The sequence below is a fragment of the Mus caroli genome, unplaced genomic scaffold (assembly GCF_978045245.1).
Source record: "Mus caroli unplaced genomic scaffold, Mus_caroli_1 scaffold_15, whole genome shotgun sequence".
In the NCBI taxonomy this organism is placed as follows: Eukaryota; Metazoa; Chordata; class Mammalia; order Rodentia; family Muridae; genus Mus; species Mus caroli.
In genome coordinates, this window is record NW_028227270.1 from 7,519,639 (window position 1) to 7,534,514 (window position 14,876).

The window sequence follows — 14,876 nt, forward strand, 5'->3', positions numbered from 1 at the left end:
GAATGTTTAAATTATTAAAGCTGGAAGCTTATAACCTCCTTTGCCTTTAGCTTATAAATCTAATTGGTCTTAGATCTAGTAAATTGCAGCAATCACTTTGAAGAAGGGTTTGGTTAACATTTTACCTCATTAACAAACTGTGTTATACTCCCTCTAGACTTTTAACCAACATTTCTAAACATAGCACATTTTAAAGTACTTCAGACACTTAAACACAGAATGTTTCAAAGTACTAAATTCTTATAACTTCCATAAGCTACCACCCAATTTAGTGACTAGTAAGCTTTCAAACATTCTCTTAGTTTTTTTTTTTTAAAGAAATACTTATTCCCACTTTAAATCAATTATTTAATTTGATGAATCTAAGAAAACGATATTATCTTGAACTCATTATCAAAGTACCAACAACGTGAGTTTATGCACTTCATTGCGCATATTCAGAACTCAGAATTTCAAACAGAATTCTTTTTGGCAAATAAAATCCAGGGACTCACACATCTCGACCAGGGCTCTAACCCTAGGCTGCAGGTCCTGCTCTTCAAGCAAAGCCTTCTGATAGTAAAGTCACAATCCAGCTTCCTTCCTGCTGCAAGTGCCAGTCTGTGGAGAATGCCTCCCAACTCATTGCAACAGAAAGAAATATCATGCCTTAAACATGGCACTCTGCATCCAAGTACTATGTATGGTAGTTACTGTGCCCCAGGAAGGGGCATCACTGACGTCTCCCCTAAATCATTTCAAGAGCTCACTGCCTTTGCATTTCCTTGGCATTTTACTGCCTTCCAGTCTAAAGTTAAGGACAACATCATGGACAAATTTTATCCTGTGCTGATCAAAATCCATCCCTCCACTAAAGCTAAGCTGCCTTCCCTTAAGTCTACCCAAGAACATTGCACAAGCAGTCCTCTTTGGCTTCTGCGCCAAATTTCTCCTTGCTGTTCAATGATCACATGAGGGCATAAATCTTACTGCTCATTATTCTTCCCAGCAGAGGGAAAGAAAGAAGACAAGGGGAAGAAGAGCAGGACAAACAGGGAGCGGGGAGGAAAAGCAGAGGGTCAACAAAAGAAAACTGCTGCAGAATCAACAGGAAGCCAAGTGGTTCTTCCAAGAGATTAACACACTGAGAGATTTACATGTAGATGGACTCTGTAGAGGAACGGGTGTGTGTGTGTGTGGGGGGGGGCAATTATTAATCAGAAATGAAAGCCATAAGTCACTTGATTCAAGAGGTGAGAAGGATTAAAGTACTATACGTAATTATATTCCAAGAAACAGCATAACCCAGGCAGAATGAATAAGTTTCTAGAAATACAAAACAACCAAGACTAACTCGTGAAGAAACAGAGGCTCTGTATTTTGGACTATGGTCAGTAAGGAAAAAAAAAAAAGATTGCATCACAAAAATAATCAAAATCTCATAATGAAATCTAGCTTCACTGGAAAATCCCTGCTTATGGAAAAAAATCACTTAAGGAACTAACATTAACTGAAGAGGACAGAATATTCTTAACTATTTTATAGAGTTGGTATTAACTTGATATGAAATAAACAAGAAAAAAAGTATCTATGATCAACACTAACACACATACTTCAAATATACCAGCAAATCAAATCCAATAACATATTTTTAAAAATCTGTCTATTGCTCTACCTATCTCTATCACGTGGAATTTATATCTATCTATTGCTCTACCTATCTCTATCTCTATCACGTGGAATTTATATCTATCTATTGCTCTACCTATCTATATCTCTATCATGTGGAATTTATATCTGTCTATTACTCTACCTATCTATATCTCTATCACGTGGAATTTATATCTATCTATTGCTCTACCTATCTATATCTCTATCAAGTGGAATTTATATCTGGAATTGCCAGGATGGTTGTTTATAAAAATGCAATGATATACCATAAAGTAATAGAATGAAAAACAAAATTGGCATCAATTTGTAGTGGAAAATTCAATAACATTACTAATTTAAAAATACTCAACAAACATGGAAGGAATCTATATCAGCACGCACAGAAGTCACACACTCAGTTGGTGAAAGAATGAAATCTTTTTAATCTGGTAATGACCAGAGAAAAAGACCATGTTCTCATCAGTTCTACTGAGCAGATAACTAGAGATTATAACCAGAGAAACTAGATTTAAAATAAAAAACAAAAAACAATAACAACCGAGAGGAATACAGATTCAAAAGGAGGAAGTAGATTCTCTGTGAATAATATCAGATTAGAATGAAACTCTACAAAGCCATCCATGAGCCGGGCAGTGGTGGCGCACGCCTTTAATCCCAGCACTTGAGAGGCAGAGGCAGGCGGATTTCTGTTACAGAGTGAGTTCCAGAACAGCCAAGGCTACACAGAGAAACCCTGTCTCAAAAAAACAAAACAAAAAACAAACAAACAAACAAACAAACAAAGGCAACCATGAACACCAGCTGCACACCTCTATACTGCCAAAGACCACCTTAAAGGGATGTTACAAAAAACAACTGCAATTCTAGTAGCACAAAGGGGATAAAATGGATAATCGATTAAACCAAAGAATCCAATGACTTATACTATGAAAACCACAAAACAGCGGTGAATGAAATTAAAGAAGACATAAATGAAGCTATGTCATGTGCACTGATGCCCTGTCAGCCCTGACACACACACACACACACACACACACACACACACACACACACACAAAGCATTCTACAGGACCCATGTGATCCATAGGAATTCCCCATGATGTCTTTGTGATATAAGTTCACATGGAAGCTCAAGACAAACTAAAACGAAAGGGGTTGGATTTTACCTTGGGGCTTAAACAAAGTTAAAGTAATCAAAAATGGTATAGTACTGCCACAGAGAAAGATAGAAACCAATGGACAGAACTAGACCTTGACCTGAAATGCCAAGTAATATTAGACAAGGACATCAAGACTGCTCAATGAACACAAGACAGTGTTTTAAACAAAACTGCATGTCCTCCTGAAAAAAAAAGGGGGGGGGGACACAAAACAAACAAACAAAAAATCTGTGCCCACCCCCATTTAACACCATGTAGAAAAGTTAACTTTGTGAGCTGGGTCAGAATCCCAAATGTAAGACCTAAAACTACATAATTTAGAAGAAAATACGACTGAAGTTCATGATGTTGCATGGCAAGTCTTTCTTAGATATGACATCAAAGTCTGGGCATACGTACATGTGGACGTTCAGAACTTTGAAAAACGTAACAGTATGGAAAAGTGTCATGTGCGTGCGTATCTGGACTGTCAATCTGACAGAATTAGAATCACCATGGACACAGATCACAGGGCCTCCTGACTGTCCACGTAGGTGGCCTGCTGCCTCAGATCTGTGTTGCTGGGATGGACTGTGCAAGCCTGTGACCCTGAGCAAACCTTTCCTTCCAAAAACTGCTTCTGTTGCAGCAATGTGGCAATCACTAATACATCACAGAATGGGAGAGAAGGGAAAAAAAAAAAGGTCAAACCCTCATCTGATAAGAGATCAGTGTCCAGGACATGTGAAGGATTCCTAGCCCTCAACAACAAAATCCACACAGCGGTGTGCATGTGTGTGCATGTGCACCTGTGTATTATCCATGCATGCCTATGTAAGCAATGTGGCAGCTAGACACTAGCATCAGTGTGTCTCCACCAACTGCGTCTCCACTTGATTGGCTGAGCCAGAGTCCCTCATTTGACCCAAGCTCCCTATTTTGTCTACACTAGCTGGTGAGGGAGGCCCAGGGATCCACGGTCTTGCCCCTCCTATGCTAGAATTACAGATGGGCATTACTGCATCTAGCTTTTAACTGCGAGCTGGTGATTCAAACTCAGTTCTTCATATCTGCACAGCAAGCGCCTTACCCATTGAGTCATATCCCCAGTCCCCACGATGCTGCTTTCAAAGAAATGAAAATAATTCAAATTACAGTAACCCAGAAAAGACAAAATATACAAAATTAAACTGAATTGGGACTGAAATGACATTCAAACATTGAGCAGACCTTTCTCCATACACAGCTAGATTTTGATCATGGTGCCCGCATAAAGGTCTTGCTTCTTAATACTAACATATTGAGGTTCGGGCTCCCGCTTATGGATTATGCAGATGTACACACAAACAACAATGACAAGCACTGGCAGATACAGGAGTTGAGCACACAGTGCCACAGCCACCAGGGGAAACAGCAGAGTAGTCTGTATGAAAACTGAAAAGAGAAGCGCTCCATGACCCAGCATCCAACCTCTTCGCAAAGCGTCTATTGCAAAGATATATCTGTACGTGTGTGTTCACTGCAGCCATGACAGCAAGAGCTAAAACATGGGAGCAAGCAGTTCTATGTCTGCACATAGCTATAAAGATAACGCAAAATTGCAGACTGTGCATAGAATGTAGTATTTTAGTATTATAAAAAAAAACCTCACGTGTGTTACAATCTGGATTAATGCTGAGATCAGAACTCTCTGTGAAAGAAAACCAATTTCAAAGAGACCAAAGCTACCATTCTGGTTACAGGAGTAGCTAAGGGCAGAACAAACCAAATTGGCATACAGCGCACTGGGAGCAGGAACTAGCAGACAAGAATAGAAAAAAAAACCACTTTACTGTGTGTCTGGTATAGAATTTCAGTGCTGCAAGACGGGACATCGTGGAGTTGGATGACGCCAATGGCTTCACGTCATGACAAAGCAATTTAAAGCCGTTATACTACACTTAAAATTTCTAAGTAGTTTACGTTCTGTGTATTTTACAATTTCGAAAATTATGGGGAAAATAACTTTATAGCTTATCCCAAATGTGTTCCTCCTCCAAGTCACCTCCTTTTACTTAGTTAGTTAGTTAGTTAGTTAGCTAGTTAGTTCTTTCATTGCTGAAGCCAGTAAATACAGTAACCCTTGGCACTTCTTCTCCCCATACCCACTCAAACTGCATGCCCAACCCATCGGGAAATTCTGTCAACAACAGCTTCAAAATAGATCCAGAATCCAACTACTCCTCACCACCCCTACCCTTTCCACTCTTGTCCAGCCCGCTATCATCTGTTGTTTGATTACTGCAAGAGCTTTGCACTGGCTTTCTGCTTCCACTCTAATCTCCTACAGTCTATTTACGACACAGTAGCCAGCACAATCTTGTTAAAAACACATTGGTTGCTTCTCATCTGAAGATCCTCCAAGTCCCCCATGTCTATCACACTCAAGATAAAAGCCACAAGATCCTCTAAAATCTTCTGCCAGCTTCCTTCTCTCAGCACCCATGACTTTACTGGGATTCAAAACCCATCTCCCCAAAGTACGACACTTTGGCTTGTTAAGTGCTTGGAAGAGAAGGACACCAAAGACCTTAGAAGCCTCAAGATCAAGGTCTCTCTCATCTTCTCTCTTATCCTTCTTTCTCACCTATGAGAATCACACAAGCCAGGGTTCTTCTTCTGCAAAGCAGATCACAGCAATTAAGAGCCCTTTTACCAAAGCAAGTTATAATTCATGGAAGTAGATGAAATTCTATGTTCTAGCCATATATTTCATGAATGAACATTTATCGTTTTTAAAAAATCACATCCTATAAACTGGGCACAACTTAGACATTAATCAGACTTCTACCAGTTTCGTTCCCCTCTCAAGTTTACACACATGGCAAAGACCAGGATGAGCAAGCTGAGTCCGCAAGTTCTTCAACCCTTACAGGTCAGGCACAAGACGTGAGACAAGTCAATGTGGCAGGATAGAAAAAAACAGAGATACGACCTCATGGGGGTCATAGGAGAGAGGAGGTAACCGACGAAGATGAGCTCCAAGAGTCAGAGAAGATTAGAAACCAGAGAGATTACCCTGGAAAACAGAGACCTTTACAAGAATATTTCAAAGCATTATTTATTTATTTATTCGTTTATTTGTGTGTGTGTAACGCATCTAGGCAAGGAGTTATCCACTATATATATATATATATATATATATATATATATATATATATATATATAAAAGAGGAGAACTTTCAAGAATAGGTTCCCTCCATGAACGAACCATAGATTCTTAGAATTGAACCTGGGTTGCTGGGCTTCGGAACAAGCAAAGCCATCTCATCAGCTCAAGAAGCACACAATCAATGCAGTGATAGAGACAGGAATTGGGGGTGTGTACACAAAGTGCCAACAATATTCTCACTTAACTTTCACCCAGGCCATCCATTCCTTCCACTCCCATGGCTTCAAATATTTGGATGAGTTCCATAACCTATGTCTAGCTTCTATCTCTCTCTAGAGAACAAATCAAAATTTGGGAATTTAAACTCCCCACTATGTATCTAGATCTACATACCCTTTAGGTACTCTAACAAAAACCAAAACCCACTACACTACTAATCTTACCATAGACAACAAACACTTATTGTGCCTTCTTGCCTTTCCTTTATGCTAATAAGTATATCACCAAACAGCCTACCATCTAAAATGACACATCTCTGAGCATGGTGGCATTCAAGAGGGACAGGCGGGAGGACCAGAAGCTCAAGGTCACTTTGACTGCGTGGTTAGTAGTTAACAAGTCAGCCTGGATTATATGAGAGCCTGTCTCAAAAACAAGCAAATCAAACCAAAATTACACAAGACTACAAATCTTGTAGCAGCACCCTTATCCAGTCTCTAGCCATCTGCTCACGACACATGCTAGTGCCTTGCGTATCCTATTTGCGCAGACTCTACCTGTTAAATAGTTCTTTAGAATTTACACCCTATTATTTTATAATAACTTTTGTCAGAAATGTAATCATATCAACACATGCATTGTACCTAGTTGTCCTAAGTGCTCAGTAAGTATTTGATCCACTGAAGTAGCTCAAGTGGATCTGTATTAGTTATCCAGATTTATGTTTGTGAAAATAATTTGTTTTACCTTAATAAACAAGACTGTATTTAAAAAAAAAAAAAAAAACTAAATAATTTGGAGATGGAAAATCCTGGAGGTTAACAACTTTAAATACAGAGATCCCCAAATGAAAACGTTCTCTTCGATTAGTTATCCTATAGGAGACTAAGGCAGCTAATACTGCGGAAACTTGGTCACCATACTGGAATTATCCCAACTCTGACTTTCTATAGCCTGTTCTTGTCCACTCAACCTTCGAATAATAGTTTTTCCTTTCAGAGGCACAACTCAGTGACATATCTGTGTTGAGCAAGAAGAGATAAGCCACTGATGGATAAACAGAGGCAAGGGCAAGAGATGACGAAGGCTCCTTCCACTCTGCTCCTTTTATGAGACCCAGCAACACAGCGTTGACCTTGATAACCTCCACAGTGCTTCGCCAGCAGAAGGCAGAAACGGCCGCAGACGTATTTTGGCCCGAAAACATTTTTGAATCAAGTTAGAGAAAGTTATGAAACTCACAGTTGTCATCCTTGACTTGCGTCCAGAAACACAATTCAAATGAAGCATGGAGTCTAAATGGTTGATGGCTTTCAGCTGGGTGAAAATTCTCCAGCCACCAAAATGGAAAAAAGAAACTCTCTAATGTCACACCAATTAAAAAAGGTGACCTGGCAATAAATAAATAAATAAATAAATAAATAAATAAATAAATAAATAAAACCTCTGTGACAGAATGGTGAAACAAAGCCATATCAGCAGCTACAGTGAGTCCTCATATTGAGCTGTATTCTCAACAGTGATTTTACACATTAAAAATGCTTAGAAGGCTGGAACATGATTAGAATTGACATGAGCCCACGAATACGCAAAGTAAAGCATCAGCATCCTTTGACACATGACAGTCTGACCTTAGCTGTGTGAACTTCGCAAGTACAGGCGAGGACTCCTACTCACTCTTTTCAGAAAGCCAAAGGGCTCGCCTGAGTGTCTCACAAAATACAGAGCATCCCCAATCCTTCCCTACTGGTAGATAGAAATGACATGAAAATACAACTTGAAATACCAGGAATGTATTTTTACTCATTAAAAGGGGGGGGGGGGGGGAGAGAGACTGACAGACTACTTTTCTTTTGCCCAAAAGGCAGTATCATTATCATTTGTCAACGCCCAGAGTTCTATCTCCTATCCATTACAGAACTCACACGACATTCTGGTCTTTCATGTTAAGGGCACACTGTTAATGCAGTAGCTACTGTATTATATTAGAGTCAAAATGTTGTGGGATGTCTCCCTCAAATCCTCGTGGTTTCACTCTTTACTCAGAATGATTTGATATAGATAACGTATAAAGTTATTCATGGGTGGTCTCAAGCAAACTGCATAGATCAGTCAAATACAACCCAAAACGTAGCATATGTAAAGTACCAAGTTCAATGCCAGTACTAAAGGAGGAGGGAGGGGTGGGTGTAAGAAAGGAATTCTATAAGCACAGGCCTGCAATTCCAGCACTGGTGAAGAAGAGGCAGGAGGGCCAAGCGTTCAAGCGACACGGACAGCTCCAGGACAATCTAGAGTCCATAATAACCAACCCTAGCCACATTCTCTAGCCTCTTTTTGGGGGCCATAAAATATTCTAGCCAACTATTTCAATTTTAATGTGTAATTTCCTTGGGTGTTTCAAAAAAGGCTTAAAAAGATATGCCAGGTCTTTAAGTTTGAAAAACTTTGTAAGAATAAAAGCAAAAAGGATCATCAAAAATATAATTTTAAAAATAATAGAATTGATATGACACAGAAAATATTCTTTGAATGCAAAACTAAAAATCATTAACTGTCCAAATGTGTGTGTGTGTGCGTGTGTGCGTGTGTGTGCGTGTGTGTGATTATCAATACTACACCTCTTCATATAAGAAAAACTACCTATACAGCTAGGGTGGTCCTCTCAAGTCAAGTTTCTTGTGGTCAATATTTACTTGAGCACCAATATTCAATACAGGGCCATTTCCAATAAAAAGGAAACTAAAGTCCTATGTTTAGACGGCTACCAGTAAAAATATGAAAGAAAATGAGCCCAACTTTTATTCATTAGAAATAGCAACCGCGATGGCTTAGCAGCTAAGAACATCTGATTGATAACAAACAGTCCTTTCATATAAAAAAAACCCACCAAGTTCTGAGGGGTCTTTTTCAGAATGAAGCTTCCTTAGTAGGCCAGAGTTAAACTGAGAGTGCAGGCAAATCCTAGAGCTCTTAGGGGCTTGAGCACCAGGTCATAACCCACCTCCGGAGTCACTTCCGCCAGACCACCTAAGTTCTTTGAGCCTTCCCTCACCTCAGCAAGGAGAATAAGAATGCAGTTACTGTAGAGGTTAAATTATTCATAATGTGATATGCTTACAATCGTATTGAACCAATAGCTGTTTATCACTGCTATTCCTGTGCTTATTTTACCATGCTACTGACTACACTCAAGATGAATAGAAAACAAATTCCTAGTTATTATTCAAGGTTCGGGAATTTACATAGCTGATACTACTTCCTCTCTCTACATATGAGCCTGCTTGTACAGCTACAGTAGAACAGAAATTGTCGACTATGAAACCAGGTCCTTAATTGACATGTGAAGAAGCATGCTTATGTTTGATGTTATTCTGTGATTTACATAACCTCCTTCAAATGGGGACTGGGTAAAGAAAGAATCATTAGCATGACTGGCCCTAGTATGTTTTAATTGGTAAGAAAGTCGCTGCGGAGACTGGATCGGTGAACACAATCTGGTCCCCAGGCAGTAGAAACCCCTGGTCCAGGTGGTGGTCTACATTTCTGCAGGAACCAGATACGCTCATTTTCACCTTTCCCCAACACCGAAGGGCTTTGTTTGCCTTAGCATTGGTAGAGCTAGCCACTTTCCGTTGGTTTCTTTCTTTCCGTTAAAGCACATTAGATGGAAGTGTAGCAGCACAGTCCAAGTTGTTTGAACATCTCTGAGCAGCGAGAACAAAACGTTATTTTGAGGCAGAGCCTAATGACTCCTGGAAGAAGCAGGGAGTTCTGAGAGTACCAAGCTGATTCCTCAATATCTCTCACCAGCTACACGTTACATTTTCCTTCCTGGCTCAAATGAAGGGTAGTGTCGGTCACAGCACACTTTATACTTTCACATCAACTAATAGCTTTCTTCCCCCATTTGTAAAGAAATTTGGCAGATTTTGAGTGTGTAACTCATTGTAATTGAGCAAAAGAGCACAAAATACTCAACTCTGTCTATGCTAACACACGCACGGGAGTCCTCTCTTATCTGCAAACAGTAAGTTCTCAGACTCCCAGTAAATGGCCTGCACTGTGAGTAGCAGTGAACCCCACGCGCACCACGCTCTCTCTTCTAGACATAGTTATGATAAAGTCTAATTTGTACACGAGATACTGAAAAGATATTAGCAATACACCATGAAAGCAGAACAATTATAACGATACCCTGTCATAAACCGGCAGCTTCATGCCATCAAGTACAATAGGGTAGGCCGAGCCAAGGCATTACATCATTAGGACAATTGCTCGGATAACACAGCACTTCCAAGTGGCCAACAGGTGGGTGCGTATGCAGTGCCAATCCCACCCAACAAAGTAATGACTCTCATCCTGAGAGAGGCAAAGCAGGAGGGTACAGGTCTGCAGTCCAACTTCTCAGACCGCTGTACAGTTTAACGGCCATGCAGTGTTTATTTGGGCAAGGCCACCCATTCAGTATTTTCAAATGCCCTTGAAATCAGTAACAAGAAGCACATAAAAGGTAGGTAATGGGGAAATAGTGTATAGCCTGCACCCCCCAAAAAACCCTCTAATCTGTTGTTGTAACAGTTACCTTAAATATTTGAAATATGTTAAAGTGAAGAGACATTTTCATAATTTATTTTTAAAAGAAACTGTTGGCAGCAAGGATTCAAACAGTCCTCTGGTCAATGATTGAGCCATCTCAAAGCACGCTTCTCAGGATGCTTTCTAACAGAGTGAGCGAGTATCAAACGCTGAAGGTTGACAGTTTGAGTCATAAAGGAAAAACAGCTAAAGGGCTTTTCAAATGGCGACCAAGTTCCACTCTGCATGGAGGTCAACCAGATGAACTTAGAAAGGAGCTGAAGAGCATAAGTGCTGGCCTGGTATCTCTAAAAGAGCTTCAATACCAATTTTAATACTGAAATTGATTTAATATCAATTTTAATATTCAAATATTTTAATATTTGAAATTTATTTTCAAATTCCAACAAAATACAAAAAGACCGAGCCTGGGTCTCCTTCCACCCTACTCTCCAACCAGGGGTCTTAATGTGTACCTTAAAGAGAGACCAGAAGAAGAGAAAAACCTAAGGGCAGGTCATTGGAAGAGGCCCTGTGCTGGCACCCGCCTTCCTGCCTTCCTGCCTTCCTGGCCCTCTCCACGCGTTGGCGTGCTCCAGGCGGTTCATACCATCCCACCTTTGGCTCGTTTTAAAAGACCCGGTGTGAAAATGTGCTGACAGAGCTTCGGGAATTGCAAGCATGAGACAAAAGGGAAAGGAGAGGAAACACTAGCCAGGAATTCACCGAAGCAAGCAGCATGGACGTGTCTGGGTGTTCTCCAGGCAATGAGAAACATCTCCCCGAAGGCAGGCCAAGGGAAGTGCATTCAGTGACTGTTCTCTTAACACGCCTTTCGGGTACATGTCTTAAGGCTGGTGTCACAAAAAAGCAGGAGGGGCTGCTTGCCCCTGCTTCATGATCACACTAGCTCTGAACATAATTAAAACTAATCCTTTTACCTGCCTACACTTCTTACAAGCAATCTGTCTAGTGCATACATTAAAAAGGTCTGGATGCTTTGCACCAACAAGATTCAATCAGTACCTTAACATTTTAGGGGGGGAACAGGGGGGAGGGGGGATGCAAGTCCAAACAACATCAGCTCGTTCGCTTATTTAAAACATTCAGCAATTTTAAAAGGCTTAGAGAACACGGAGCATAATGGCGTATCAAAACGACAAGCCTTCCATCAGACACACAACAGCCAAATTTGCTTACCTGGAGCTTTGAGAGGCAGCCAAGACATGAAAAAGCCCACAGAGGGAGGACTTATGCCGGGACTTGCATGAAGAAGAGGGTGTAGAAACAAGAGTTTGCAAACTGACTGAGCTACTCGATGATATTACTCAAGGAAGGGGGGAGGGGGAAACGTTCTCAGAACCAGTCAATAAAATTACAACCCAGCTCCAAAAAACTTACACTCATAAGATGCAGAGAACCTTCAAGTGCCAGGAACATACATCTTACTTTTGTCTGTTGGTGACAAAATGTTCCTTATACAGCCTCAAGTATTTCTCTGTAATCTATCATACATAAGACAAAACAGACGTCACCAACGTTAACAAGAAAAGTGCCTATCTTCCCAACCAGTCAGATTTGTTTTCACTACTTTCTTGTAGTTCAGTGGGTGGACCTGGTATAAGCATCACCTATAGCATCTTTGTGTTTAGGTCTCTCATGAGACGCTTGGTATCTATCTCAACAGCATGGCTCACACTCAGCTCATGCCTACGGCTCGCCACTGAGAGGAGCCAGGCATCCCCAAGCCCATTGGTCTCTGTTTGTTTCATAGACCTAGGCTGTCCAACCTCCCTAGCTCATTCACTTCACCAACACTCCAGGTATCACACCATGGCCACAGAAGGAGCAGGCTTCGGAGGTTTTGAAGTCTGCCAGGGATTCTTTGCCTACTCAGAACCATCTACTGAACACCTACTTCCTTGTACCACTCTAGCCTCAGCAATGCACCGATGCAACGATGCACTGAAGAGCCTTCTCATTCTTAAAGGCTGATTCCCTTCACCTCTGTCTGATAGGGTGCCCCAGCCTCCAGCCCTCAGTGGTGGCTCATTACCCTGGCCTGTCTTCCACAAGAATTGTCTACCCATGGCCCCCTGCACAGCGCGTTGGCTATACACTTCTACCAGTTCATACCAGACGTAGAATTGAACACATTGTCTCCCCGTCAGTGGGACCCTTGTGCAATGGCCCCACTATCTGCTGCAATGGTGCTGAACAGCCTTCCTCATGCTGTTTCAGCAAGCATCGTGGGCTAAAGATTTCTTTAAAAGGTAGCCTCAGATCACATACATTTCCTGACTTTAGTCACTCAGACTCCCTGGAAACTTCAAGCCTGACATTTTACACCACGTGTGTGTGTGTGTGTGTGTGTGTGTGTGTGTGTGTGGCGGGGGGTGGGGTGGGGGGATGATCAGTGAGCAGAAGGGCAGCTGCCGAGAAATTCAAGGAAAAAAGATTTTTCTCACAGCGCCTCTCTCACCCCTGAACCCCATGACATAGTCCCAGGTTTCAGGAGAGAGAAAAAGGACATGGACTTCCCTACCCCCACCCCGTACCCTCCCCCGAGGTTTGTTCCTTGGCTCCTCTATGGTACGGGAGGGGTCCTTCTTAGTGTTCTTACCTCAGAATAAATAGGTTAAACGTTAAGGCTCTTAAGGGATCAACAATCATTAAATGTAGGTTTTTTGCTTTTTTTTAAAGAGTTCATTCCTATGACTTTCAAAATGCTTTATGCTTTAAGAAAAATCCTGGGTCAACCTATATAGACCCTAGAAATTGTAAGTCTTTAAGCAGGACAGAACGAAGTAGAGAAGGCAGAACCAAACGGGGAGGGGGTCGAGGGGGTACCATGACAACGACAGGCGTGGCTGAGTCAAGTGATTCTGATAATGCTCACCTTCCTAACGCTGGGACCTTCAGTCCAGCTCCTCTCGGTGAGGTGACCTCAGCCATGAAGTTATTCTGTTGCTGCCTTGAACCGTATATAAATAGCTGATAGGCAGGGTACCTCATGCGACCCACGGATTGAGAATCTCTGCTCTACAGTCTGGAACAGGTACGGACTGGATTTCCTGCACCTTAGAGCCTCTGAAGAGGAACTCAGACTTCATTTTATCCTGGTGAGAACCCACTGCTGACCTCGAGCTCTACAAAATGAGATTAAGTATGTTCTGCTTTCAGCCATAATATATGGCGGTCTGTCGTCACGCAAGCAATAGAAAACTCAGGTGAGCCTGGTGCTGAAATCAGTCAACAAATGTCCTGGCTCTGTTAAGATGCATAAGCCATTGTACAGGAAGTTACTGCTAACTATGGAGGGGAAGGTATGGAGTCTTCTTTTTTCCCTTTAATTAATTAATTAACTAATTAATTAATTTTTGATGTAGAGTTTCACTATGTAGCCCTGACTGACCTCAAACCCCCTACATAGACCAGACTGGCCTAGAACTCATAGAAATTTGCCTGCCCCAGCTACCTGGTTGCTGGGATTAAAGATACAAGCTATAACACCTGGATTTTTTTTTCTCTGTTTTTCAATGTTTTAGAAGTTCAAACTAATACTTCAACTGTTCACCCTCCGTGGATGAAATCAGCAACAAAAGTTATTAACATACTTTTAATGTAAGGGAAACATTTGAGGCTGTTGTTTTCTGCCCTAAGGATAGGACAGTGACAGAGAATTTCCCAGCCTCTACTGTGGTGCCTTCAGGTAGCTCTCTGCTGTTCATGGATACCCAGCCAACATCTTCCCTAATACCCTGAAAATAACTGTAGGTTGTTAGCTCCCATCTTACACTTACACTCATACTACTAAATAGATAGCATGTCAGTGTACTCTCTCTCTCTCTGTCTCTCTCTTTCTCTCTCTGTGTCTATCCTCTCTGTCTCTTTCTCTGTCTTACTCTCTTTTCTGTCTCTCTCTGTGTCTCCCTCTCTTTTCTTTCTGTCTCTCTCCTTTCTCTCTGTCTCTCTTTTCTCTCTCTGTCTCTCTTTTCTCTCTCTCTGTCTCTGTCTCTCTCTCTCTCTCCTTCCCCCCAATCCCTCCCTCTTCAATTCCTCTTCCTCCTCCACTCTCCACCCCTCACACATACATACTTGTTACAAACCTCAGAGGACACAATTTTAGCTTTCAATAT

General features: G+C 41.4%; 1 protein-coding gene across 1 annotated transcript in view; it reads right to left on the reverse strand.

Moving 5' to 3' along the window:
* Nucleotides 1-14,876, reverse strand: part of Arl15 (ARF like GTPase 15) — a 360,845-nt gene that overhangs the window by 252,461 nt on the left and 93,508 nt on the right. The gene's annotated exons all lie outside the window — the stretch shown is intronic.